Raw genomic sequence first — 24,296 nt, forward strand, 5'->3', positions numbered from 1 at the left:
AGTTCACAGAATTCTCTCAGGCTCTCTGTGTTGCCTGTTGTTACCTGGAGGAACTTCAGCTCGTTCATTGGCTGAAAGTTCCATGGGCATCAGAGTCCCACGTGGGTTACTCGGCCCTACCAGTCCCTGATTGGTTGATCAAGGTGAGATATGAGTCACTTACTCCTGACACTTAGGAATGCAGTCCAGATGTCCATCTGGCACTCCCTAGACAGATAGGCGCCAATGGATGACCATTGATCATGATAGCCAGGCTTAGCTAAGTGCATCCCCCTTTGGGAGCTGTCCCTTATCAAAAGAAAACATCTTTAAATCAGCCTGCATGAATAGTTTCTCTGTGGCTGCACCACAGAGATGAACAGAGATTTGAGGCCTCATTTGGGAAAGCACCGCAATACTTAATTCTGTCTTCCTAACAAGCATTGCCGCTACACGGGTTTGCTTCAACCTTTGATAAAAAAAGTGATCTGATCTGAAACTACCCAGCTTACAATCTCTGAGGTAGTTGTCACTAAACTTGGACGTGGTGTGGCACACATGTGCCGTGTGCCTTTACTTTTGTAAAAAACTGGTATCGGGAAAAGTTTCTTAATATTTCTTTTGATTAGCATGGAAGAAAATGTGATCATTACCTATGGAATTTCCCGCCAGCGTGGAGCTTGAATTCACAACCTTGAGATTCAGTGTTCAAGAGTCACAGAAGAGGTCGGCCTGGTCTTCAGTTTGCCAACGATAAGCTCCGGCAGTGCTCCTCTGTAAAGCAGATTGTTCGGATCGGTTATGTGGGACGGCACTTCGATACTAAGATCGTTTTCAGCACACACATGGTTTCCCCCCTTCACGCAAAAAACATAGACGAAGGAAGCTCTCTTGTCTTGGGCTGCTGACTCCCGGATTTAAAGCGCTCTGGGTGCCAGCTAAGTCTCTAACAAGCACACTATAAAGACAGGAATTACACTTTGCTCACGTCACGCATGGAATGGCGAGGCTACTTGTTCCAATATTATCTAGTCTCACCTCATATGGTGCCGATTCCTGGTTTTCATTTAAGAAAGAGCACTGCAAACACCGTAAACAGTGCAAAACGTGTGATGAAAGAAGTCTTTTCCCCCCTTTGTCTAACGCAGAACACAGCGGAGTCATGCCGAGGGTTGTGAGATCAAGATTTCAGTGGAGCACTGTCGTCTACGTCTTTAGCTACATGAGTTGGACATCCTCTTGTACACGGAAAGCAGATTGAGATCCTCTCACATGAAAAGTGCCAGATAAAAGCCATTTCTCTTCCTTTCTCTTAGTGCTGGAGCTATCGCATGTAAATGAGGCAACTTGCAAGGCGAGCAGGCTCGGTGCACACCGAACGCAGATGTCTCAGAGCAGTTGAGACGTGTCCAAGTGGCTGTCAAAGGACAGCCCTTTGCCGGCACTGTGGCTTAGTTGGCTAAAGCGCCTGTCTAGTAAACAGGAGATCCTGGGTCCGTTTCCCAGCGGTGCCTTTCTTCCTGTCTTACTGTACAGAATTTATCCTTACGGGCAAATCCCATGCCTTTTAATTCAGGTGAATGCAAGTGTTCGTTTCCTTTCTGGAACAACTTGTTTTGAAAGAAATCTATACAGCTTGCGAAAGATGAAACACAAATCTTGCTTATCAGTGAAGAAGAGGTACTCCGAGCAGGCCAGCTAATACCAGCAAAGTTTTTTTTTTCACCCTAACCCAGAGAATGGAGAAAAGCGAGGCACCTGTGGCTCTGCAGTGTAATCAGTTCGCGAGTTCCGCGGTTAGCTGAAAGAGTGGTAAATGGAGCTCGCCCCAGCCCGTCCTTATTCTTTTAAAGAGGATAAAAAATTAACTTTGCCGCCATTACTACCAGCTTTAAAAGACTGCCATGGGCACAGAAAAAAACACACTACAGATGACTTTTCTGGAACCGAAGCAGAGATTCCTTTACGAACCAACTGATAAAGCTCAGCCAGTGAATACTGTTAACAGAATGTGAAAGCACGATCAACTTTGTAACTGCAACCACAGGAAAAACAGCAAGAAGCAGGCTCCATTCCCCATTTAAATCTGTCGTGCGAGGCATGCTTTTTGAACGCATGAAGTAAATCCCACGATCGCTTTTGAACTTGGACAAAGTACTTCCAAAGGAGCGCTATGCGCAAAGATTTAACAAGCTCAACCCCCGCCAACGATTCGGTGTGAAGAAGCAGAACATTCAAGTTTCACAGACAGAAGCAGCACGCCAGCACAGCCAACATTAAAACGGAGGGCACACTACGATTTGCATTGACACAAAAGTGATCTGGGCAGACGTCGTTCCCTGCATAACGCAAAAAGTGGCAAAGCGCTTTTGGGTTGAGAGGACGCAAGAAGGTTTTTGTTTTGTGCCTTGATGTCAAGCTGAGAAAGTATCTTTAAACACTTTGCTTAGTTTCTCGAGAGACTGCCAAAAAGCAGTTCCCTCCCTTTCGTCTGAAGTCAGCTGAAAGGGGGTCTCGACAGAAGCACCTGGCAGCGGTGGGATTTGAACCCACGCCCCCGAAGAGACTGGAGCCTTAATCCAGCGCCTTAGACCGCTCGGCCACACTACCCGCTGTGCGCTGTCTCTTTGTCTCATTACTTGCCGGGAGGAAGCCGGGTGGGTTTTGCTCTTGTCGCCCGACTTAGTGGCGTTATGACCGTGGAACCGACTGCACCTGCTTTTTCTGAGATGCTTCCCCTCTCATGGCGAGATCTCGACTTCTTTAACACCTCTGGATAAAGATCTTCTGTGGAGCAGGTTTCAGACCTCTGCGTACAGCACCCTTGATGTCATTTTATTTTTACAGCAGCCGCATCTGGAAAGTTGTGTCTTTTACGTTTTATTTGAACAACAAAACTACATACAATACAAACAAAAGCACATATAACGTATCAAGAAAATCATCAGGGGCACATGCTATAATACAATTACACTTTATGAAAAACGATTACACAAGGTAAATAAAGATAAGGTACGCACAGCTTGTTCTTACATTTCGAAAGAGTCCGTAAATACCCCTTTACGTCTATTTTGAACTGTTCAAACGTAGGACTCTTCCCAGACCATTTCACTTTATACCACATTCCTAAACGAGAATGCATCTCCTGTTTTAGAACTATTTTGGGTGGTATGGCTTATACAACACACCCACAGTATTCTAATGGTGGACTGCAGATCTGTGCTATAGTTCAGTCGAATTCGAAGGATCCAGCAATCATACTGGATTTGACTGGGATTCTGAAATGTCTCTTGCAAAGGTATTCGGGTTTGCTTGAACCTTTAATAAAATAGTGATCTGAAACTACCCAGCTTACAATCTCTGAGGTTCTTGTGGCAAAGCACAGTCATACCTGACCTGTCTGGAATGACTACTGAGAGTCTTTATCCAGAAGCGACGGCACCACTCCCAGTAGAATGAGAGAGAAATACAGCATGACATGGGGAGTCATGGGGCTCCCACAGTTTGTTTTTCCTCATGTTACTGATTTTTTCACTAACATTTTGATCTTTTCACAATCAGACCTTTTTTCACATTTAATAAAATCTTTTAACCAGCAAACCGGTTTTATCGGTTTGTGAGGTTTGTGAATGCGTGCAGTAAGTCCTTATTGAACTAGGACAAAATATTCCTGATGGAGTGCTGTGCGCAAACATTGAATAAACTCGACCTTTGCAGATGATTCGGCATGAAGAAGCAGAAGATTAATTTTTCACAGACAAGCAGCACACCAGTACAACCAATATTAAAATTTAATTGACAGCTCACAAACATTTGCACTGACACAAAGGTGATCTCAACTAAATGGAGAGAGGATTCTGTGTTAATTGTGCTTCTCCTGGGAGAGGTCAAGTTGAGAAGTTCATGATAAAAGGGTGGTAAATATCCTGTCCAGGAATATCGGGGCTGTAGGGGGTCAGATCTATAGATGTAGTAAACACATTAGTGGAGACGGTGTGTCTGGTCTCTGTGAGAGAGCCGGGCGGGAAGAATAATCTGTGGTCTGGGAAGAAGAGACCCTCGGAGGCGCTCCACACAGGAGAGAATGAAAAAAATATATATTTTTCAGGGACGCTGATTTTTCTCTTTGAGGGAATTAAAAGCATGTATAGCGAGTGACTTCGTGGCGCAACGATAGTGCGTCTGACTCCAGCTCAGAAGATTGCGTGTTCAAATCACGTCAAGGTCAGCTGATGGGTTTGCAGGTGCTGCTGGTGCCCAACCCGGAAATTACACCACGCTGTTCAGTTTTATCTGTACACCACATAGGTAATCTGAACGAAATAACAGAACAGTACAGAACACGCAGTCAGGAGCTTATGCAGCGTTTCATCTTGAACACGACAAGAGAAAAGGCACACTGCACGTCTGCGAAACATCACGTCTGACTTTAGAGAAAGTGACATCAGAGAATGGAAGTTTCAGACCGCTTTTTTGTTACAGGTTCAAGCAAACCTGAAAGTTAGGGAGTGTTTGGTCACTTTTGTATGAAAAAGTGTCTGAAGCCTGTAATTATAATTTGCCCTTTTTTAATTGTGGTTGAAATCCACTCCCATGTACCAAGACCTTACAGTATATTCATGTTTACTTAAATGACTAACTATTGGACATTAGTTGGTGTTTTTTTTGTAACGATTTGCTATTTCATGCAGGAAAGAAAGGAACCCAGACCCAACGTTTGCTTTCAGGTGCGGTTCATTTACATAACGGACATATATTTCTGAGGAGCCTGATTTAAATCACACAACCCCGGTAGAAGTCGAATCGACAATCTTATAAACCGAAATCAGACGCGTTATCCATTAAACCACTAGCCCGTCACGTAACTCAATTGCACCATGGTGAGTTCAGCGCCGCTACTAGTAATACCCCACCCCCATCTTAAATTTCTACGTGAGAAACGTGTTTTCTACATTTTTATCAGTTTTAAAAAATCATCACTTTTAAGCAGACAAAGCCTTTATGTGTCGCTCTGAATTTCTAATTGATTTAGAATTCCAAGAAAAAAGAGTTTTGTTCCACAACGGCGTGAAATGATCACGTCTTTCACTCTACTTCTCTCTAGTAGTAAAGCAGATCTTGCTAGGTGAGCATTTGCTCCGGTAAATTAGGTCACTTTTCATGTTAACTCACTTCTTCTAAACACAACATTTCCTGGTGCATGTTTTCTCCATGAAAAAAGACATTTTCCCTTACATGATTTCTCGTTTTGTTTCATCAAAGAGTACAGAAAGAAGAAAGAAAGAAAGGAAAAGTGTCGTAAATGAACTCTGTCGCCCTTGGGAGATGTCAAGCGCATTGGACATGAAAAGTGCACAATAAAAGCCATTTCCCTTCGTGTCGGGACTCCTATTGAATGTAAAGGAGGGAACGTGCTCAGCCAGCCGACTCAGCGCTTACTGAACGCAGGTGTCTCAGAGCGGTGTGTCCAAGTGGCAGTAAAAGAGGAGAATTCTGCCGGCGCCGTGGCTTAGTTGGTTAAAGTACCTGTCTAGCTAACGGGAAATCCTGGCTCCAAATCCTAGCAGTCCATCGCCTGTGTTGCACTGGACACCCTGTAGATCATCAAAAGCATATTGAGCTCCTTGGTAATGAAATTGCCGGATAAAAGCCATTTCACATCCTTTCTCAACATGCTCAGCGAGAAGGCTCACCGCACACCGAACGAAGATGTGACAGAGCAGTGTGTGCAATTGGCTGTAAAAGGGTACTGCTTCGCCCTCGTTGTGGCTTAGTTGGTTAAAGCTCCTGTTTAGTAAACAGGAAATCCTGGGTTCAAATCCCAGCGGTGCCTTTCTTCCTGTCTTCTCGCACCGTTTATTGATATAGACAACATGCTTCTGCATTATGTTTAAAAGAAGTGTTCATTTCCTTTTTGGCACAGCTTATTTTTCAAGAAATCCACACATTGCGAAAGATAAAGTTCTCATCTTTCTTATCAATGCAAAAGAATTACTGCCAGCTGGCAAGAAAATGACAACGATTTGTTTTTACTTTAGCCATAAATCTGTGAATGTAGAAAAAATACGACATGTGTTAGTTTCTATGCCACACTCAGGGTGTCCTTCAGTTAAACACAACGTTGGTAGATCAAAGGCACGCAGAGACACACTTCGAATTAATCCGATCTAAACATTACCTTCTCTAAATGTGATTGAGTTTCTTTCCACGTCCTTAGCCATCTTGATGTTTACAGAGATTTTCAACTTTTGACACGAGTCAAACTACGAGTAAATAGTTGAGTACCTAAGTCAATATCACCGGGAATGTGAAAATAAATGTAAACATCAATATTTCTGCTGTCTCCTGAGAAACACAAGTATAGAGTCAAAACACAATAAATAATGCTAAAAAATTATTCAGTTACATCCCCTTTAAATATGTATTTCCTTAATATCAGTTCTCTTCCCTCCCCAGGACACTTGCAAATTCACTATAGCATATTAAAAGCTGTGTGTAAGTCTTACATGTGTTCTGTCACATCTGGGTGTTAAATTAATAGATGTGTTGTGTTATTTAATATGATTTGACTCCACGCTTGTGTTTCTCGGGAGACAGCAGAAATATTGAGGATTTGCGGCTACAGAAAATAATGTGAACTTTACAGGCTAAAGTAAGGTTACGTTAAAGAAACAAAAACTTATTGTCACCCTTTTTAACGTGATTTTTTAAGACATTTCTTCGGAATAGTATATCTTCTCGTGTCTTTGGCTGTTATCCTACAATAACGGTGGTGAAATAGCAGGAATGTGCGGAAAGAATCGGAGATTGAACAGAAGACTCATCCAGTCGATAGTAAGGTTGTGTAGGACCGCACACACTACGATGTCAGTGTTGAGTAGCGTGGTTTAAAAGCTTCTTCACGAACCAGGAAGGAGTAGAAACCTAAAGTCTTCTGATCCGTAATCAGACACGTTATCCAGTGTGCCATTGGCGTTTGCATCGCGTTCCCATACAGCACCACATTCAGTTCAGAGCCGCTACTATTCATGTGTTTTGTACGTGTGTCTAGTTACTACGTCTTTCATTATGTCTGGTTTAAAATAATGTATCTTTAAAACAGACAAAGAGTTTATGAGTCTCCCTGAAATTCACACACGAAGAATAAAAGATATCGCGTTTAAAAAGAATACAGAGATGCCGGCGATAGAAAACGGAGCGTCTTAAGTGCGCGCTATCACTGAACTAAACTCCCGATCGGTAAGTTTGTCGGCGGCTTTTTAATTGTGTTAGGAAGAGCAAACAGTCCACAGTGTACATTTTAAAGGTCTAAGCAAAACAGTCAGACGTGAGGATTATTCAGAACAGGAGCCTCTACTTCTTTGTATACTGAGCTTTCGGGTGAACATCAAAGTGAAAGACAAATTCGCAATTTTCACTTTTTGATTAAGGAACAAGAAAACACCATCCTTCGAGCTGGATTCAAACCAGGGACATAAGAAGTGCCCACTGTTTTTGTTTACAGTCTTAAGATCTAGTAACTGAGCTATCGAGAGGTCGAACAGCAAATGCTTTGTCACACGTGTAGCCCAATGTAGTTTAGTGTTCCTCTTTATTTAAATCCCAGTTCGACATCAAAATACTCACTCCCATAGTCTCGTTCAGAAGAAGAAATGGACCAGGCTTCCACTGTATAAACGTCCAGAGTTCTTAACGTAAAACGTTTGAAGGGACATCAGTGCTGGCGGAAATTGACCCTTTTTCTAGTGGGATCAGGATCATATAAAACCATTCTTTTGGCTTGAGAAGAGGATCATGGAGACACTCAAAACATCCCTGTCTTTGCTTCTTTCAAGGACGAATGGAGTATTGAGCTGCAAGCATCGGTTCAAATCAAAACTCTCTGCTACTGCAGTTGCTTGTCTGAGAGTTTCTTCAAATCTTTCAACTGAACGTTGATATCAAGGGATATTGACGGTAATATCATACGGATTTTGGTTTTCTTTTGATCGAAAATTGTATTAAAATACAAGCCTCTTTCACATTTGTATAATACTTTCCCTTGCATCCTCAGATAAAAATTCTAAATACCACAAAGTTACAATATATGGAATAGCATTTATTTTAAAATGTATTTTAAAATTTGCATTTAATTAGAGCTATATTTAGAGCTTAGTAAAGATAACATTGCTAATATTGATGGAGTAGAAATGTAAGATGAATTGATAGCTTTTTCTGAGCTAAAAAGTCCTACAACGCCTCCTGTAACAGGTAAGGACTCATAGCAAGACATTGCTATTGCATTGCGCATTTTGCAGATACGACCAGTTTCTGCTTCTGGTGAGTGCATTTTTTCCAAACTGAAATTAACAAGAACATTTTCAAGATGCGCCATGTCCCTAAATCGTTCATCAGGACTACTATTAATATCAGGTGAAAGCAGTACAAAGCATAAATTTAACCTATTAAGAGACTATATCTGTCAGCTACTGCTGTAAGCCATGTTCAGCCAACGCTAGAAATATTACTGCTCTACTACAGTAGCTAAAGAAAGCAAGTCAGACTTAGAAACGGATCACAAGTCGAAGACCTAAACCGACGAGAATGGGATTCGAACCCACGCGTGCAGAGCACAATGGATTAGCAGTCCATCGCCTTAACCACTCGGCCACCTCGTCACGAAAGCTATCTACCCTTGGGCATGATTTTGGTCGGCGACCAGGCTCAGCGCACATCGACCTCAGATGTCTCAGAGCGGTGTGTCCAAGCGGCTGTATAAGAATAGGTAATAGGTTTATTCCATGCTGGAAAAAAGAAGAAAGAGACAACAACGTTTCGGCCGTGGAGCCTTCTTCAGGTGTGAGAGAGACAGGGCAGTAGGCAAAGGTAAAGTAGCGGGAGAACAAAGGTTTGAGGGTGGGTACCCACCTGTATAAGAATAGTGTTCTGCCGGCGCTGTGGTAAAGCTGGTGAAAGCACTTATTTCATAAAGAGGAGATCCTGGATCCGAATTCCAGCGGTACCTTTTTTCCTGTCTTGTTTTACAGAACATGTAATTTGGGACACTCAAAGAGGTCTTGATTTGGTTTAATGCGTTTATTCATTTCCTTTGCAGAACAACTTGCTTTTTTTAAAATCATATAGCTTGCGAAAGATGAAATGCGAGCGAATTTTTTTGTTCACCAAAAGTATGTAAATGAAAAAAAGCAAGGTGTAAGCATTTCTGTGGTGCAACCTGTTAGCGTGTTTGGCTATTAACTCCAAGGTGGGTTTTTTGATCCCACCCAGGGACGCACTTCTTCCTATAGTAAACATCATCGCCGCAAAAATTAAATTGTTCCGCAAAACCTGAACTATTTTGATATTTGCAGTAGTAAACAATTGAGTACCAGAGTCAACATTACCGGGAATTTCCAATAATTACGGACATTGGCAATTTCCAAGCAGTTAGTATTCACCCATGGAATTATAGGTTCCAGTGGGTGGCGGGAGAATTCACTTATGCTCCCGTTGCATCTTCAGCTAAAGTAATTTAAAATACATAGCAAAATTGTTTGAGAACTTGACAAGCAAAAACGACAGATCGCCGAAGTTGTATTTTAATATTTTCGTATATTTACTTTAATTTGAATATAAATGTTAACATAAACGCTGTTCAATATAATGTAATTTTGTTGTACTTTTAAAATATTTTAGCTGAGGATGCGAGGGGGGCTATTACACCTTGCCAAATATCTAAATAACTGTAAAATAGGCTGGCATTTTAATAAAACAGGCGATCAAAAGAAAGCTACAAATAGTACGGTATTATGCTCAATATCCCTCGATATTGAAGGTCAGATGAAGAACTTGAAGAAACTCTCAAAGAATCAACGGCAATAGCAGAGGATGTTGATTTTGAACCAACGTTTGCACCTCAATTATCCAGCAGTCTTTGCTTGACAGACTTCCTCAAGATATTCGGTGTTCTATACAGAAAATCGAAAATTAAAAGTGCTAATGTGCCAAGAGGGGTGGCCCGAGGCAAAGACTGCGGTAGAGGAAGAATAAGCTCCGCACGATAACGCGTGTCTAATACTCGGCCTCTGAAAGGCATCATATTCGTTGAACTGCCTCCCAGCTGTGACTCTTACACGAATTTCGCGGTACGTGTGTACGAGCTTATAATTCAGGAATATCAATGGTCAGACGTTTATGGTGGGTTTGTGTTTTGTATTATTTAGTGAATGGAAAAAAACATTTTCAAAAAAAGCTCGAATGAAATAATAAAAAAAGTTTATTTGCCTGTTTGTTGTAACAGCTGTGCCAAAAATATTCATCTACATCAGAATAGTACCTGAACGTGACTGGACCTTGTTGGATTTTAGGAAATTTATTTTTGCACATCTTCGCCTACGATCAGGAATACCTTCCTGTTTTCAGCGTATTTATTGTTTCTACCTGTGATCTCGGAAAGGAAGACCCACTACCTGTGAAATAGGTAAAACCGAAATATTCTGGGAATTTGCTGTGGTTTGAGAGGAGTGTATGAAGGTATTAAAGGAGAGAAGAGACGCGCATTCCGCAGGGGGAGCACAAAACCATGAACCCCGCCTGTGTCTTTTCTTATATAACCGCTGAGCCCGGACACAGCGTCTCCAGCCAGTGAAATACAGGATAAACCGCAAGGAAAACAATGTTTCTTTTAATAAGTCTTCTTCTGGTTTTCTATTTCGGTCTTTCACATTTGAATGCATACTTTGCAGTTAATCTTTCCTCGATTACAGGCAGCCCAAACAGTTCTTAAGGCAGACATCGAAGCCTATTTGACTTTCTGCTAATCACATAAGTGTTCAAGAAGTACTTCCCTGACCATCATGTGCCCCCAAGCCGGTTTCTCCGTTTTCCTCTTCCTGTCGTTGTCAGCAAGCACAAGAAGACAGGAAAAACGCAAGGCAGGGAAAAGACGGTAGCTGTCAGAAGTGGGATTTGAACCCACGCCTCTATTCAGAGACCAAAACACCCAAGCAATGGAAAAACATGAGCCCTTAAAACTGGCGCATCAGACCACTCGGCCATCCAGACAAGCTACAGAAGTTGGTGTGCTGGAAGCACAAGTCATTCACAAAACTGAGAAATGGTTTGCTGGAGAAGCGCCAAGTTGCCTGTTGTAGCCTAAACGGATCGAGGAAATCAAATTTTCGGATCGATTCAGAGTGTGCTTTACAGCCATTGTGTTATATTTTGATCTGCTAGGGTGCAGTCGTCTTCACAATCTGGATTATCTCATAAAGAGCGACGTCAGTGTAAAACAGCTATCATTTTTAAGAACAGACGTTGTATTGCATATTAATAATTGATTTATTTTCCTGATTACAATACAGTATACTTTCCTGATTGCAATGTATTGTGAAGCATAAAAGCCAGCTGCATCAATCTCTATTACGCGTCATTTATGAAGGCGTTTCAAATAGCAGCCAGTGCAGTACTTTTGGAGCATGTATTACATTGTAAATAGTCTTATTTAAAATCACACACTGTTATTTAGACAGCGCAAACCAGTCTGACCTCCTTCAACTTTCTGTGCTCGCTGAGTAGATCTTAAAGCAGCTGCAGCCAGAGTAGCCGTAATGGCAACACAGTGCTTGGAGTTCGGCTACTCTTATTTCTTCTGCAGAACCACCGGCATCGGAATATACTGATCCGCATAAGAAGCGCTTTCGGTTTCTGATCGTTTTTATTGAGCGCTGCTCTAAACTTTACATTTGCTCGTACTTGTTTTTCCCATGAAAAAAGACATTTTTCTCATTACATGATTTCACTTTTTTTCTTTTCAACAAGTAGAAAGAAATAAAATATAATTCCGTATAAGAGACACAGGTTGGATGGTTGGTGGTCTAAGGCGTTGCGTTTAGGTTGCAGCTTTTCCTGGAGACTTTTGTTTAAACCCCACTTCTGACAACGTAGAAACGATAAAATCCCTAGGTAGAAAGCATCTCGCATTTCACGTGTTCAATGTTAATTGTCTCAGTGGTTGCCTCAGTGAATGATGGACCTTCTCTCTTGCAGGGTGACGGAAACTTCTTCAGAGAGGGAGTCTCTGGAGTTTACAGCCAGTGCAGTTTCTCCTGGAGACGTATGTTCAAATCACACTTCTGATGAAAAGCTTTTCTCGTTAGAGTAGAAACGATAGAAGCCTTAAGTGGGAAAAAAAATCACGGCACGGCTTTTCTTCATCAAGAGCCGAGACAACAGAAACAGACTTCAAACTGACATGAATTACTTCATGAGCGTTTATGACCGTCTTTAAAAAGCTGAGAGCAGGCGAAAACGTCATTGGAAATGAGGAAATGTCTGCTGACTGTAAACAGAGCTCACGCTCAGCTGCGAATAAGCGCTCCTCTTTAGTACAGTGCTGAGTGCCTACGTTTGCTGCGGGGGAGACCGGGGTACTTTTCTGTGACAGGGCGCTGGTTTAATTTTTTAACAACCTGACTCCACTTAAAAGTGTGTACTGTGTACTAACTTTCGAACTACTTAGTGCGGTAGAATATGGAGATCATCTCTAGCTCTGAGCTCAACTGCAACAAGAAGTCGTGCTGAACAAAGTCAGAGTCCAGCTGAACGTGTGCTCAGTGTGGTGCTCAGGACACGGGAGCATTGCTGTGGCTCTAATTAGCACGAACTGCAGGGGCTCTGAATCAGAACGTTTCAATTTATCTGTTCAGTAAATTAAAATGCAGGACACGTTAAAATCGGATTATGACTATATAACCGAATGTCCCTCACAGTTTAAAAGATACCAGTAAGGACACACAATTACTAATGCGATACTTATTGGAAATAGTCCCAAAACAAGCACGTATCGCAGCTGGTAGACCCCTGTAATAATTTTGCAGTGACAGAACACTTTGAAGATTTGCAATCTATTTAAATATGAATTTTCTAAATTTCAGTTCTCTTCACTCCCTGGCATAACTGAACTCTCACCTTCACATACTAAAGGCATTACATGCATTAGCTGTGATAATGCTTCTAAGAAGCACAGAATGACATTTAGTTTTGTTCCTCATTTCCCCCAAGAAAAAAAAAGGAGTCAATTTCCGCCTGGAATGATTGATGCCCCATCAAACATGTTTTAATATCCCCGGAAGTTTATACGGTAGAATCCTGGTTTGTGGCTTAAATTCAAGGTAAAAAAGACTAAGGAAACGAGTTGGAAACAATGTCGATCTGGGATTTTACTCATCTGGAACATTTCACTACATTGGGCAGTATGTGTCAGAGTGCAGCTCCTGGTATCCCTTCGATAGCTCAGTTGGTAGAGTAGGGAACTGTAATGGAAACACTTGGGAATCCTTAGGTCGTTGGTTTGACTCCAGCTTGAAGGAAGGTGCCTTTTGTGTATTGTAACCAAAGAGTTAAAATAGTGAATCTGTTTAATTCAGTCGTTGATCAAAAGCTCAATAAACGACGAAGCAGAGGCTCCTGTTCCAAATTCAGCTCCCATCTGATTGTCTTGTTTTGGCCAAGATCTGATCTATGAATTAAGGGACTTCTCTGTCTGCTTTGTAATTCAAAAATACATTTTGTAATGCAAATGTCAAGTTTTTTGTAGATATAAAGGTGTTCTCTGTTTTCAAAGGATACCTACTTAATTGGCTTTATGATTTGGTATTGATTTTGTATCGTTGTATTATTAACTTTGTGCTTTCTGTGTTTTTATCATTCTCACTCCCTGTGCTGAAAACAGAATTATCTCTTCCCCGAACATCGTCTACAGATCACTTGTGTGCTTTTAACCTTCTCCCAGCTACAGGCGAGACTGAAGCTGGAGATGTGAAGGCACCCGCTGGTGCATCTTCTCCAAATTTCACAATTGCAACAGACTTCTCTTTTTTTTAAAAAAGTAGATATAGCCCTGAAAAAAGCATTAGCTTTATCAGTTTTTACATTAATCGATTTTGAAACAAATATTCTATTTTTATTGCAATTTACATAATAATAATTATTATTATTATTATCGCTTAAACTTATATAGCGCTTTTCTGGACACTCCACTCAAAGCGCTTTACAGGTAATGGGGAATCCCACTACCCCCACCAATGTGCAGCCCCACCTGGATGATGCAACAGCAGCCATACTGTGCCAAAATGCTCACCACACATCAACAATCAGTGGGGAGGAGAGCAGAGTAATGAAGCCAGTTCATAGATGGGGATTATTAGGAGGTCATGACTGGTAAGGGCCAATGGAAAATTGGGCCAGGATGCCGGGGTTACACCCCTACTCTTTCAAGAGACGACCTGGGATTTTTAAAGGCCAGAGAGAGTCAGGACCTCAGTTTTACTTCTCAGCCAATGGACGGCACCTGTTTACAGTTTAGTGTCCCCGTCATTATACTGGGGCATGAGGACCCACATGGACCGCAGGGTGAGCGCCCAGCGACAGAAACCAGATGGTACCGTGTGTCGGGCTCGGCTGCGAGCAGGACAATGACGTCACGGGGACAAAGTAGAAAAAATCAAAACAGTTCTGTAAAAGACCTGTGTCAGCTGTCGGTTAGCAGTCTGGACTCTAAATCCATCGATCTGATTTCAAATCTCTCTAACACCTGAGCTGCGGCTTCTTTTGAGTAGTTATTCAGGAGAACACTATGTTGATTGTATAGATGAAACGTTTAATATATTCAGGTGGGTAGCTACTTCAGCATGCCTATCTGCAAAGAAACAAGTAATGTTTGTATATAAATGAATGTCTCTGACAACTTAATGTTAGTTTTTAATTTAGTTTTAGTTTTACGATGTAGGTCAGGCGTTGACATATGCACAAACACACGAAATGTCTCACTCCTGATTCAGCTCATGCTTCATACGAGTGAAGTGATTCCTCCTGCTTCTCGTACAACCATATCAGAACAGAAGCCCGTGTCACCCAGCTCTGATTCAAGAGCGACTCACATCTTGACAGGGTGCCCCTTTGGTCAGAAAAAATAGTTGTCAGAAAATGTGAGAAAAGGAAAGTTATGTACAGTAAGCTTTCACACACAGCTCTCACACACAGCATTAGAGATTGGAATCTGATTGTAAAAAAAAAAACTGCCCGTCTCCCCGGCATTTAACGGTGCTGTTGCTTTTATTTTACATATTGTTAGCATTTTAATGAATTTTTAAAAGATTTATACACAAATCGCTAAATACGAAACGTAAAAAAACCAACTGTAAGCAATTGACCATTCATATTCCTGAATTTTAAATCCCTGTGTTTATCTGTGTCCAAGTGCCTGGTGCAGCTATTTTGAAAGCATACCTCAAGGAGGGCTTTAGACGCAGTCTGGGGTATTTTCTCCTTTTACATTTTTGTGATTTTATATCGAACCTGGTATACTCCCAAAAGTGCACAGTAGCTTGTACTGTGTGCCCTGTTTGCCTTTGTAAGCGTTTGTTTAAAAAATAACTTCACAATACGATAAAAACAGAGAAAGCACAAACTTAATAATATAACGATTCAAAATCAAAACCAAATCATAAAGTCAATTACAGATGCAGCCATTCAAAATGCGCGGGCGATACCGCATTATTTTCCGGTACGCTGTACGCAGTCTACCGCAAGCTACCGGTAAATACCGCGAGTTACCGGTAAATACCGCTAGCAAAATAATAGTATCCGGAATTTCCGCAAGGTGGAGCTAATAAAGCTCAACCTCTCATGTTTGAGCTGTAGCCATCAAAGTCTTTAACGAAGATATTAATAATAGTATTAATAATAAATGACCTTGGACAAGCTGTAAACTCAAAGTATTGCCCTGGTCCACATTCTTTTTTTCATTGACCGTCTTTGTAAAAGTAACGCCACAGCATTTCGCAATCACGCATTTTTTTCCAATCATGCAAAGTACAGTGATTCACCATGCCTTTCACATGCTCATAAAAGAGATTGATTTAGGGACATAAACATATTACCGTATGCAAACTGTACTGTATACAGTATGTATATGTATATTTAATGTCTTAACTGTGCCCGTTTAAGTATTGAATATTCATATCTAATTTTACCACTGAAGGGAAATCTTAGTAGCTGAGCATAAAAACAATAGGAGCATACTGCAACGCGTGTGAAGGCCATAAACGATATTAATTTTGGAACATAAACATACAGTATATGGCTGGTCTCGGTACTTTAAAGAAAACATACACGAAACATGGTTTCATTATGACCAGAATCTTGAGATATTTTTAACTTGATTTACAGTATTTGAGAGGTATGTCTTAACACCGATACTACAGTGCTTAAGTACTACTCACGTATATGTTTCTAGGTTTATATTATGCATTTCATACGGTCAAATTACTTTTGAGCAACTAATAAGAAGCGCGAAACGGTATGCGTTTTACTTTCGTTTCGTGCTGGGACCCGTGGATTGATTAGAGATATCAAGTACATACAAGTCATTTTTTAAATGTTGTAGTTCGTCTTGAAAAAATGTTACGAGTACATCATCTATCAACAATTACACAGGTTCTGTTTCCATATTGCGGATTTTGGTTACGTAATATTATTTTCTAGATTTCACGTTGTGAATATATGATTTGGGCAAACAGAGCCGCAAAGAAGTACATTATGGGTTGTTGTTTTTTTTTGCAGTTTTATCTAGAACAAGCGATGCTTAAACCTTTGTCTGATTCTTGTGAAACTATCCACACGACAGTTACAGTACCTAGGAGTTGACTTCAGTGATGTCACTGATGGGATGTTTCTAAAAATCCATCCTCTGTAAAACGTCTTCTCTAGTTGTCCTGCATATGTATTCGCTAATGAAGCTGTGTGTTCTGAGCCTGGATCTCTACATTTCTGTATGAACCACCTTAGAGGGCTAAAGACAGCTTGTGTTTAAATTGAGTGTAAGGCAATTTATGCTTCTAAAGTCATGGTCAGCATTTTTGTACTGTGCTGTAAACTTGTTCTGTGCCTAGTCACATTATTTTATAGCGTTTTCATAGCGTTATCAAATCTGGTGGCGCTGTGTTAGTTTCCTGACTCCCATGTCACATGGTCTGTGATTGTAACCTGTAATACCGGTTTAATTCGTCACAGCCAGCACTCCGGTTGTAAAGTAGAAGCAGGCGAGATTTCCAGCGAAAAACACCTCCCCCTTCTTCAGGTGTGAGGGTCTTCTGCTCAGAATGAAACGCTAAAATGTAATGTAGGCTCTGAATGGGTTCTGACTTGCTTTAACAAAATATGTTTACAAATCCTTTCACCTGGCATTTTCGTAGTTAGAAATTATGGAACGCTCTGTTAAAAGCAAGGGAGTTTTTATGTCCGTTGCAGTTCTTTTGCAACATGAATATAATTATATCGTTATTAATTTCTTGAGATACGCGATTCCATATTATATTCCCTTTTAATCAAATTCTAAAAGTATGCTTGTTGACTCCGGTATCGCGTTAGTTAAAGACTTCGATGCTTAAAATGTTTAGGAGAAATGGAATACTGGTGTGTATGTTTTCTTTAAAGTACCGAGACCAGCCATATACTGTATGTTTAAGTTCCAAAATTAATATCGTTTATGGACTTCACACGCGTTGCAGTATGCTCCTATTCTTTTTATGCTCAGGCACTAAGTAAAAGGAGATGCTTCATATTGCTTGACTAATTTTAAAAACTAAGTTAGAAATGCAGACGCTCCCTCGGTGCGCTGCTCTGGTGCGCCGGCTCTTACACAGTGCCTGTCTGCCGTAAGCGTTACAATATACATACCCAACACTGCTTGTACCCATCTGTCATGCAAATAAAACACCTTGAATTGAATTGAATTGAGGGGAGAGGGGGGAATACTAAAGGCAATACTGGCTCAATACCCTCGATGGGCTTTGACGTGCTAATGCGTTGGTTTAACAGTCCGGGTGTGGCAGGCTTCCAATGTCAACTCGACTCGATTGGAAGACAATGAACGTATTTTGTGATATTTAGAAATATAAATTTGTTTGGTGCGAGTGAGGTTTTATTTAATCTCTGACCAAGGGAAACGTTTCATTTTTTCAAAGAAATGTTTGTTAAAAAATAAAGTCATAGTTCTATGGGATTCAATCACAGACCATGTGACAAGGGAGTCAGGAAACTACTCTAACACACAGCGCCACCGGATTTAATAACGCAATAAAAACGCTATAAAATAATGTGACTAGGCACAGAAAAAGTTTACAGCACAGTACAATAATAAATGCTGACCATGACTTTAGAAGCATAAATTACCTTACACTCAATTTAAACACAAGCTGTCTTTCTGTATGAACCTCTAAGCTGGTTCATACAGAAAATGTAGAAATGCATTAGCCTGATTATGATTAAAAAACACATAATTAAACACGCGTTTGCGATTTAAATCAGAACACGATTTAAATCAATATAAATGTTTATATTGTAACGCATACTGTCCAGCCTCCATTTCTCTATAAAAATTTACTCTGTTGCACACACACACACAATAGAAGGAGGAACCGCTGTCAGAAGGGAAGATATGTTCAAAATATCGCAAATATCGTTCATGTTGCGATATTTTGAAATATAAAAGTCAATTTATTGTCCATAATATCGCTATTCTATTTTTTCGAAGAAATGTTTGTTAAAAGAAAAGTCCGGCACCAGCTGGATTCGATCACACAACCTCCCAGTTGCTAGTCACGCACCTAGACCAGTCGGCTAGAAGACAGCTCGCATGAACAGGCAGGCGAAAAAGCCCTACACAGCCCTGTCGCAGCACACGAATACCGTTATTAAATTCTTTAGATACGCGATTCCATATTATATTCCCTTTTAATCAAATTCTAAAAGTATGCTTGTTGACTCCGGTATCATGTTAGTTAAAGACTTCAAAGCTTAAAATGTTTAGGGAGAAATGGAATACTGGTGTGTATTTTTTTCTTTAAAGTACCAAGACCAGCTACAGTATATACTGTATGTTTATGTTCCAAAATTAATATCGTTTATGGCCTTCACACGCGTTACAGTATGCTCCTATTCTTTTTATGCTCAGCTACTAAGATTTCCCTTCAGTGGTAAAATTCAATATCTACAACGGGCACAGCAAAGACGTTTTTACTGTAAGTCTTTCTACGACAGACCAACGGACCACGAGTGCCCCTGTCGGTCAACCAATCACGTACTGCGGTGCCACGCGTCATCTTGCGTCATACTGAGCGACGTCACCTGCGGTACGTGTCTGTGACGCGCACTTTGAATGGCTGCATCTGTAAGTACCTAACTTTTGAAAACAGACAACACATTATCTATAAAAAACTTGACATTTGTATCTATTTTTGAATTACAAAGCAGACAGAGCAGTCCCTGAACTTAAAGACCAGATTTGTTAAAATCCCTTGTACCAATTTAGATTGATCTTGATCAGAACACGACCATCAGACGTGAGGGGAATTCGGAACAGGAGCCTCTGCTTCGTCATTTATTGAGCTTCTGATCAACGTCTGAGTGAAAGTTATTTATTGTCTTTGATTAAAGTACGCAAAAGGCACCTGCGTACACCTTTTAGCTCATAAATTCATCGTACATTTATATCCCATCAATATAAACAATGTTATCTTTACCTAGCACTAAATGTAGCTCTAAATAAATGCAAATTTTAAAAAACATTTAAAAATAATTGCTATTCCATATATTGTAACTTTGTGGTATTTAGAATTTTTATCTGAGGATGCAGGGGAAAGTATTATACAACTGTGAAAGAGGCTCGAATTTTAATACAATTTCGATCAAAAGAAAACCAAAATCCGTAAGATTTTACCGTCAATATCCCTCGATATTGACGTTCAGTTGAAAGATTTGAAGAAACTCTCAAAGAAGCAACTGCAGTTGGAGAGATTGGATTTGAACCGATGTTCGCAGCTCAATAATCCATTCGTCCTCGAAAGAAGCAAAGGTTAGTATGTTTTGAGTGTCACCATGATCCTCTTCTCAATCCAAACGAAAGGTTTTATGTGATCCTGATCCCACTAGAAAAAGAGTTAATTTCCTGCTGCACTGATATCCCTTCAAATGTTTTATAAGAACTCTGGAAGTTTATACAGTAGAAGCCTGGTCCATTTCTTCTACTAAACGAGACTATGGGAGTGAGTATTTTGATGTCGAACTGGGATTTAAATAAAGAGGAACACTACACTACACTACACTTGGGCTACGCGTGTGACAAAACGTTTATTTTCTGACCCCTCGATAGCTCAGTTGCTAGCTCTTAAGACTGTAGAAAAAGCAGCGAGTATTTCTTATGTCCCAGGTCTGAATCCAGTTTGAAGGATGGTGTTTTCTTGTTCCTTATTCAAAAAGTGAAAATTGCTTATTTGTCTTTCACTTTGACATTCACCCGAAAACTCAGTATACAAAGAAGTAGAGGCTCCTGTTCTGAATAATCCTCACGTCTGATTGTTTTGCTTAGACCTTTAAAATGTACACTGTGGACTGTTTGCTCTTCCTAACACAATTAAAAAGCCGCCGACAAACTTACCGATCGGGAGTTTAGTTCAGTGATAGCGCGCACTTAAGACGCTCCGTTTTCTATCGCCGGCATCTCTGTATTCTTTTTAAACGCGATATCTTTTATTCTTCGTGTGTGAATTTCAGGGAGACTCATAAACCCTTTGTCTGTTTTAAAGATACATTATTTTAAACCAGACGTAATGAAAGACGTAGTAATAAGATACACGTACAAAACACATGAATAGTAGCGGCTCTGAACTGAATGTGGTGCTGTATGGGAACGCGATGCAAACGCCAATGGCACAATGGATAACGTGTCTGATTACAGATCAGAAGACTTTAGGTTTCTACTCCTTTCTGGTTCGTGAAGAAGATTTAAACCACACTACTCAACACTGACATCGACGTGTGTGAGGTCCTACACAACCTTACTATCGACTAGATGAGTCTTCTGTTCTATCTCCGATTCTTTCTGCACATTCCTGCTATTTCACCACCGTTATTGTAGGACAACAGCCACAGACACGAGAAGATATACTATTCCGAACAAATGTCTTAAATAATCAAGTTGAAAAGGGTGACAATAAGTTTTTGTTTCTTTAACGTAACCTTACTTTTGCCTGTAAAGTTCACATTATTTTCTGTAGCCGCAAATCCTCAATATTTCTGCTGTCTCCCGAGAAACACAAGCGTGGAGTCAAATCATATTACAGTACACAGCTGATAGTAATTTAAGTAGGGAGCTGCGTCACATAAAATTGCAGTAAAGCGCTTTAAATATGACTCTGAAGTACTGGGAAAGATGATTATTTTGAGCGTGCCTCCCAGGGTCTGCTACGAGGCTGAAGTTGGCTTCTTATTCGCCAGCTTCTTCGCGTTTTTCGTTCCACCTTAAATGCTGCTGCTGTGATGTTATGTCGCCTTTCGCCTGTAGATGGCTCTCTTCGATCAGTACTAATACGGCTGGAATACTGCAGACATCCTCAGTGAAAGGAAATATCCAAATAAATAGCGACTGTTCAAATCATATTTTTGTATGCAATATATTTCAGAAAATCGCAAACCAATTTTGAAAACTCACCATAACACGGACTTACACTGGGAAAAGGTGATTGTACTTTCTGCTTATTGCTACGGCCTTCCCCCCCAATTATGAAAATGTCTCACAGTTCTGACACCGACGTGTGAAAGACAATGTAACAGACTATCAAAATCCTGAAGTACAAAACATTTTAATGCACCAGTTTTTTTAAATATGACCCTCTGATCTTGGCATGTCAGAATACATTGGGAAAAAGTATGGCACGAATTGCACGAATTGCAATGGCACACATTGTTGAGAATATCACTGACCTTGCCGATATTTGCAGGGGATACGAATATTTTGTACATGTTGAACTACAACACGTAAAAATTGAGCTCCTTAGTCAATATCACCGGGAATGTCCAATAATGACGAACGTCAGTAGCTCCAAGGAAACTTAGAATCGCACATGGAGTTTTATCTTTGAATGGAGGGTGGGAGAATTCATTTATACTCTCGTTGCTCATTAGCTAAATTATTTTAAAAATATGACACAGATTTGTTCGAGAAACTTGTAATCGCCTTAAAGAGAGTCTTCTTGAAGATGTGCACCAGCTAGCTCTCCACTGTCAATTGACAGGACTTTAGAAGAAACTGTTCTCATACAACCAACATACAAATTACACATCTTAAGTCACATGAAGAGAAATCCTTGTACTAAATAACATAAAACTGTCGCTGTAAATTATCACCAAGCTGTTTTATGTGTCTGACCACCTCTTTCCTACTTTGCAGAGAGCACAATTCTTTCTGTTTCTTCATCGCTATTTTACTGTCTCTTTCCCCCACGTGGAGATGGATCCACAGCAGAAACTTTTGGTCCGTTCCTGTTACTCTGTCCGATTGAAAGAGCTGTATTAAAGGCACTCCCATCTCTGCAGGAAAGTTATTGCTGCTCTCAACACAATATACTGCAGCCAAATGTGATAGCGATACTGTCACTGCCTGTGGGCCACGTGTTCCTGTTGTCAGCCTATTATGTCATGTCCATCCACACCCAGAAACATTACTGCTGTAGCACAAGAGTTATACAGGCGCAGTCAATAGAGCATGAATCTCTTAATCTCAGAACTGTGGGTTCAGCCCCCACATTGGGTCCCTCTGTGTCAATTTGATCCCCCCAATCCCCCTAGCAGGACCTGATGGCGTAACAGTGATACCCAGTGCCTTATATGACCTTTACGTAATTCAGCTTTCTTTCCACTTGATTCAGATTTTGATCTGAAATCATCGGCCAAACAAGAGTTTGTCTAAATCGAGGGAGATCTGCTCACAAGCAAGTATTAAACACTTCAGCATTTACTGTTCGAATACCACATTTTGTCAAAACACTGCCGCTTCTTTAGCTAATAAGTAATGGTTTTTGAGCACGCATTGTATTGTTAATGCTTATATTAAAAAAGCATAAATTCACATAATGGAATTTGGACTGAACAAAGTAGTCCAGCCCCTTTACAACATTACATACCCACTGATTAAAGCTTAAAACTACAGCAGCAGGAGTAACAATAATGGCAACAACATGTTTGGAGTTCGGCATTTCATTTATTCTGCGGAAACATCGTATCGGAATGAACTGCCCGAGATAAAAGAGTAATTGCGGCTTCAGATCGTTTTTACAGAGCATTGCGTTGTTCTGTTCATGCTGACTACACGCTTTAAATTTGTCGTTTACTGCAAGCGTTGTTTTTTCTGAAATTCCTCGCATTTGAGCCAGCACTAAAATATTTCATTCCCGTCGCTGAATACATCGTGGAAACGGTATTTGCAACAGAATGCTGTCACACATGAAACCTTTTTGTTATTCGGTTCTGAAGTTTGAAAATGAAAATAAAACGGGGATCACTTCATAGACTTGAAAGAAGTCCAAGCAGCATAAAAACCCGCGAATTCTCACAAAGGCTGCACCTTTCTTCTGCTGCTTTTATAAATCAGCCTTAAACATTTGAATGCATACCTTACTGCTGCTAATCACATTCACGTGTTTACGAAGCTTTTTTCTGTCAGTTATGTTTTTGCTAAGTAGTTTCTCCGTTTTCCTCGTACTGTGATTGTCAGCGAGCACAACAAGACTGAAACAGTGTAAAGGCAGGTAAAAAAGACAGGGTAAAACGCCTGACTGTCGGGAGTGGGATTTGAACCCGTGCCTCTATTTGGAGAGCGAAACACAAAGCTTAAAAGACACGAATCTGTGAATTTGCTGTTTTAAAACGCTCGACTATCCTGAAGAAATGGGTGCTGATTGCACCAGTTGCATCCGATTTTCCGTAACTTTAGGACGATTGATACGACTGGACGAACAAAATTTGTGGCGTTTAGCATGACATGGAAAACGGTACCGGAGCATTCGGGTCCGGACTACCAGACTCAGAAACAGTTTTTACCCCCGCACTATCAAACTATTAAACTCCTAGCCTCTCTCACTCTCACCTATGATCTGAACCTCACAGTGCCTTCTTTCTTACCAAAAACCCAAACACACATTGAAAATCTACCTCTACCATACATGTCAAAAGCTCACTCCCCATAATTTCTATCCCTTTATTTCATTCTTTTGATGCATGTTTTTGCACATAACCTGTTACCTTTTTGTTGTTTTGCACACTGCCTGTTGTTGTTTTTTGCACATCGGCTGTTGTCTCTGTCTTTCTTTTGTAATACAATTGTATTGTTGTTGTGTTGTTGTGTTTTTTTCTTTGTACTACTTATGTCCGAGAGCTAGCTAAATAGCATTTCGTTATACCATATACCTGTGTATAAGTATAATGACAATAAACTTGAACTT

General features: G+C 40.5%; 2 non-coding genes across 2 annotated transcripts; both read right to left on the reverse strand.

The window, feature by feature from the left end:
* Nucleotides 1-2,507: 2,507 nt before the first annotated feature.
* trnal-aag (transfer RNA leucine (anticodon AAG)) lies at nucleotides 2,508-2,589 on the reverse strand. Its single transcript has one exon. It is a non-coding gene; the product is annotated as a tRNA-Leu (tRNA).
* A 5,965-nt stretch (nucleotides 2,590-8,554) lies between these two features.
* Nucleotides 8,555-8,636, reverse strand: trnas-gcu (transfer RNA serine (anticodon GCU)). The gene has a single exon. It is a non-coding gene; the product is annotated as a tRNA-Ser (tRNA).
* Between the last annotated feature and the right edge of the window lie 15,660 nt (nucleotides 8,637-24,296).

The sequence above is a fragment of the Atractosteus spatula genome (genome assembly GCF_055471065.1).
Source record: "Atractosteus spatula isolate fAtrSpa1 chromosome 10 unlocalized genomic scaffold, fAtrSpa1.hap1 SUPER_10_unloc_3, whole genome shotgun sequence".
NCBI lineage: Eukaryota > Metazoa > Chordata > Actinopteri > Semionotiformes > Lepisosteidae > Atractosteus > Atractosteus spatula.